Here is a 5,565-nt window from a genome sequence, read left to right as displayed (position 1 = left end):
GGTGAGCGGGGAGGACCAACGGCCAGGGCACATTAAAAAAAGTATTATATACATTTAAAAAAAATAGAAAACCCATATAAAACATAAACTTATATTTTAGGCCCATTTAAAACTATGGATCTCAAAATTTATAACTTAAGCTCGTTAGGTATTAGCCCAATGCCCATTTTGGCTTTAAATTAATAAGAATCATAATAATAACATCAACGAGTGGCAAAATAAGTTTACATTATCTATTTCGTTACGGTGAGGGGCACGTATTTTCCGGGCTTAGACAGCCTGAATTCTCAGGTTTGGCCCCTGGTTATCAGTTTGAAGTAACTTGAAAAGTTTTTATTACAGAGGAGGTAAAAGGGGAAAAACACGAAACCTAGTTAGAGCACAAAACAAAAACCAAATTGAAACCAATCGAGTTCCCACCTGCCACAACGTGCGGGATTAATCACACTAGTATAAATAAAATGACCACTGATGTTACAGGTTTCGAAAACAAGGGGGTATTTCTGTGAGTTTTAAAATGGGAGAATAAAATTTGTAGCTTTGACAAAACCATAAGAACAAATCGTGAACTTTACACTAATATGAGCTAACTCTTACCTTTTCACAGTTCCATCCACAATTTGCACATTGGCTTGGAATTATTCGAGTATAACTTGCAAATTCGTTTGTAGAAAACTACTTGAGTGTTCGTTGTTTTGCTGTAGTCTGTTTGTTTGTTGATGCTTTGCATTTATCTCTGCAAATTCTAACATAAAAGGGATTAAACAAACTGAAATCCGATTAATAAAATCGGCAACCAGTTAGGGAATCTGGGAATGTATGCTAACGCATTCAAAGCCAAAACCATATGAATTCATAAAGCATGTTAAAAGTCTAAATTGGTAAAACAATTAACAATCCCTATCGATGATGCAAACAGTGTGTTGGATGTTAATATTCCGACAAAAGACTAGTAGATTATGTAGTCAAGGATTATTGATAGAAACCACATACTCTCTTTCCTCATGCAAAAAGTAGTCAAGGATTATTAGAAAGAGCGCAATAAATTCTCAAAAATTCTAGATAAGGTAGATCAATAAACTATAGACCTCAAACATACTTTACAATGATAACGCTTATACCTATGCCTGGCAAAATGAGCGGGTCAGATTGGGTGTAGTGACGGATCAAAACGGGTTCGGGTCAGAATGGGTGCGGGTCAGAATGGGTGTGGATCAGAATGGGTCATATTAAGGAAAGCGTCATTTTGGTTTGGGTCAGATTGGGTTTAGATTAGAATGGGTTCGGGTTAGAATGGTCATTTTACAGATTGATGTCTGCACCCAGCAGTAATAAAATCTCTATTCCCTACGGTAAAACCTTTGCTTTCTTAACTAAAATAGACATTGAAATTGTAACAGATGTTGAATAGAAATTCATTTTAATTGAAAAACTAAAATTCAGTGAAACTTAAAAGAAAACAGTTTTATTTTGGGAAAAAAAAAAGCAAATAAACACAAATCAAATATTAAAACATACTAATTGAGAAAAGAACAACCAACGATCGTTTCTTCCAGCAAGGCAGCAAGGATTCATAATTCATGCGGTTTCAATTCAGTAATCGCTCCACCTGATCTCTCGCATATGTCAACCCGTTTGGGTTCGTAACTGTCAGCCATTGAGTGATCATTTACACACTCACCGGTTACACCATCGATCCGTTATGTTACGACCTCCGCATAACATGAAACACCATCGTTTAATGTCACCAACTTTATGGTGGTCGGCGTCGCTAGTTTACCGGAAGACAGAAACACCATCGTTTGCTATGTCACCAACTTAATGGTGGTCGGCGTCGCTAGTTTACCGGAACACAGAGATGGTGCGTAAAGGAGACGTGGGTAAAGGAGAATCTGTAAGCTTCTAATATGGTGGTTTGGTGAGATTTTTCTAAGAACCAATTTTGAGTGAGAGTGACGATCTCGGATTTAGAGAGAAGAAAAAGAAAAACTTATGAGAAAAAACAATAGAATTCTTCTAACCAGTTCCACCCGTCTCTTTTTTCTTCCGAACCCACTAACCCGTTCCACCCGTTTCTTTTTTATTTCCAAACCCAATTTGACCCGTAAATATCTTTCTGTATTTTAGGATGACCCAGCCGGACCCATTAATTACTAAAAAGAAACCCAAATCAACCCATGATGATTTAAAAAGACCCACTTTATACATTTGGGTCCGAATCGCCCGCTCTACTTATACCTCTTCATTTATAAGTAATAAGTTTAGTTTAATTTTAACAGCTGGGTGAAGCAAGTCATATATTTCATCTTTGCTCTTTTACCTGTCCTACTTTGACTATAAATTAAGGTCAAAAGTAACAGCAATTTTCCAAAATAAGAACTGATATGAATACATCAAAATTTTCTAAGAAAAACTGAATATGTATGTATGTATGTTAAAACACACCTTATTTAAGGCAACCTCATTGCAGAATGTGCAATTTTGCCACCAGCATATCTTCTAATGATTGCTTCTTACCAGATTTTGCCCTTACTACATGAAAAAAAAGGTAGGACTTTTAGCATTTTGCCCAACTGACCATACAAAACAAGCAGCAGGGCAGTTTAGTCATACAACAAAGAATTTCAGGTAGAAGTGAAACTAATAGAGCTAAAACTGCGTATAAAAGCTTGTTGCCTTGATACCATATTATATTATCTTGTTCATAAAATTTTGTCAATAACTAAGGGCAGTTTCAAGCCATTTACTTATGAATGTCAAGATGGGTCGATTTGGTATGGTTTGGTTTGTTTTTCACCTTTTCTGTCTCAAACTGATATATATAGGGTCATATGGCTTTAAAGTTTACAATTTATTAGTGAAGCGGGTCTTTCTATATTCCATTGTCTTAATAGCAAAACAACAATGTTGATGAAGATTGCTGTTTACTGTAATGTGTTTTGTTACCATTTATTTCACAAAATGCTTTGTGATACCACCCCCAATTTGGGTTGAAAACAGAGATATAAATTGAACCAATATAAACTAGTTAGTAGATACATGAACACGTATGGATATACGAATTAGAAATTCATGTAAAAAAGAAACAGGCATTCTACTTATTTAGGTTAAATTCTTATGCAGTTAAAATCACAAAGTAAAACCAGCAACACTTAAGTGTCAGTGAAGAGAAGAGAAGACCTTGAAGCTGCAATTAGAATTACAAATTCATGTGAAAAAGAAACAAAGACAAAGATGTAGACAACCTTACCTCTACCATACAGTAGTATTTAGGTTAAATTATTAAGCAGTTCAAATACACATTGTATATTCATCATAAATGACTAAAATCATAATGTAAAACCAGCAACACACACTTGATGAGAAAAAAAAATACAGAATGAAATTTAATTAAGTTAGGTTAAAGCGAACTTACATTGAACCGATGAAAATCAGAGTTGAAGTGAAACTCTGCTGGAGAAGTGAATGGAAACTGTAATAATATTCTTCTCCGACGCCGTTTTGATGTCGTCGGAAGTATTATATGCGGTGGTGGCCGGAAGGGAAGAAGTGTGTTGTGATTCACGAGTCACATAGGCTGCTATATTGCTGATTAAGTTAATTGGGCCCAGTCCACCTTCTTAAACAAGCCCAACTTAATATTACTTGTGACATGTATAAAAGGTCATTTGATATCTTAAACTAGTCACGTAAGCGAATATAACCTGTAAGATCATGTGTAGTGGTAAGTTGTTATAATGCTCCTATTATGGGGCATTATCCGACACGTGGCATCCTAGTCATATTTGGGTATTATAGCAAAAAGTGGCGTAGTGGGGCATTATGCCAATAACCCTCATTCAATCATTTCACAATCATTTTTTTTAATTTAAAACATAAAAAAATTTATTAATTTAAAAAAAAATTACAAAACTACTTGAAATTAAAAAAAAAAACAGAAAGCGGGAGGCACAAACGGACATCGGGTTTGGATTCGGGTTGTGACGGTTGCGACCCGCCGGCTTGACCATAGCCGAAAGCGGGAGGCACAAACGGAGTGGCGCCACTTAAGTAATTACGTTAAAAAGCTCGGGTCCATGTCTTGAAGGTTATACGGGTTTTGCGGTTGGGTTGTGTTCGGGTTCGTGGGTCTTGCGGGGACACCAAAAGGAGGTCGGTATGGATGCATGATTGTATAAAAAAGTAGGAGAAAGTGGGTGTTTTTTATAAAAAATAGAAGAAAGTGGGTGTTTTTGTATAAAAAATATGATAAAGTGGGTGGATATATATAGTGGGGTAAATTTTTAAATTAAAAAAAAAATTAACAATTTTGACCGTTTGCCAACGGTCAAATTTCTCGATCCCTTCAAAATTTCAGCGTTTTAATTAAAACGCCACTGTGATTTTTTGTGAAAAAAAAACGCGCGGTCACGCCCCATGTAATAGTGGCCGGGGCGTTTTACAGCGTTTTTTTTTAAATATTTTTACAAATCACGCCCCACTACGGGCGGTCTAAGAACATTCATAAAAGGTCATTTGATAATAGAATCATTAAAATAAAAATTAAGTAAGGGATAATTAAGTTGGGTTAATCCACTTCTTTTTTTAAAAAACTTTTAGTTTTATAAAAATATAAGAATTTCGTAATAGAGTGAAATTAATAGTAAAGTTGTTACTATAAGGCTAAATGAAGTGTATTTACTATACATGAGAATGAGAAATAGCATGAAAAATTATGAAGACAGGATGAATGAAGCAAACTCTCAAGATTGCTTATGGTGAATGTTGGGAACGAAATGGAAACAAAATCAACCAAAATAACTAAATTTGGGGATAATCATAAAGTCAAAATCGGGGGCTCGAGATATAGTGAATTTGCATTACATCTCTCCAAGTATTTTCGAATAGAGCATAAATTTTTTATCTTAAACAGAGGCAAAAAGATTATGATTTTCAGAGATGGCCCTTGATTAAAAACACATTCATTCATATTACCAACAACCACATGTAAAAAACAGAAAAGAATACAAATTCATTCTCATTCATATTGCCCGCAACCAAAATAGAGAAAGGGCAGGGGCGGAGGGCAAAAGGTTCCTGCAACGAATTTTGACTTTTGAATTTTGACCATTCATTCGTATTGGACTTCAAAGAAAAGGAAATTGTTTTCATCTATGGACTAAGACCGTGGGGTATGGTGGGGCTTAGGTTGGGGCATGAGTTGAAACGTGGCTTGGGGGCAGATATGGGCTGACCCACATTCAACACGGTATGGTGGGGCAGGGGTTTGGGGCGTGGGTTTGGTGGGCTTCGCTAGGTTGACCCGCTAGGCTATTTGAATATTTTTTAAAACAACAAATTTAATTATTTTTAATATTTTTAAATAAAGAAAATTATATAAAAAAAATTCCTAAAGTTTATATTTCTTTTTTATCTCTTTTCTCCGCTCCAAGACTAGTTGCAACTCGTCACCCTCTAGGTGATCAATGGGCTGGGATAGAAATTTCAAATCATCCCGTTTTTGTTTCTGGGCATCTCTAGCTTCTTTGCTCTTTCGCATTTCGGCCTTTTGTTGTTGGAATACGT

The 5,565-nt window shown here is 35.6% G+C and overlaps 1 long non-coding RNA gene across 1 annotated transcript; it reads right to left on the bottom strand.

Moving 5' to 3' along the window:
- Window positions 1–398: 398 nt before the first annotated feature.
- Window positions 399–3,517, bottom strand: LOC118485552. The gene is made up of 3 exons (XR_004876624.1): window positions 3,416–3,517; window positions 2,446–2,532; window positions 399–736 (listed from the first exon to the last, which is right to left on the bottom strand). It is a non-coding gene; the product is annotated as an uncharacterized LOC118485552 (long non-coding RNA).
- Window positions 3,518–5,565: the final 2,048 nt, after the last annotated feature.

This window comes from Helianthus annuus, chromosome 13 (assembly GCF_002127325.2).
Source record: "Helianthus annuus cultivar XRQ/B chromosome 13, HanXRQr2.0-SUNRISE, whole genome shotgun sequence".
NCBI classification, from domain to species: Eukaryota; Viridiplantae; Streptophyta; class Magnoliopsida; order Asterales; family Asteraceae; genus Helianthus; species Helianthus annuus.
Note: the sequence above shows the minus strand (reverse complement) of the source record. Positions and strands in the feature narration are given on the sequence as shown.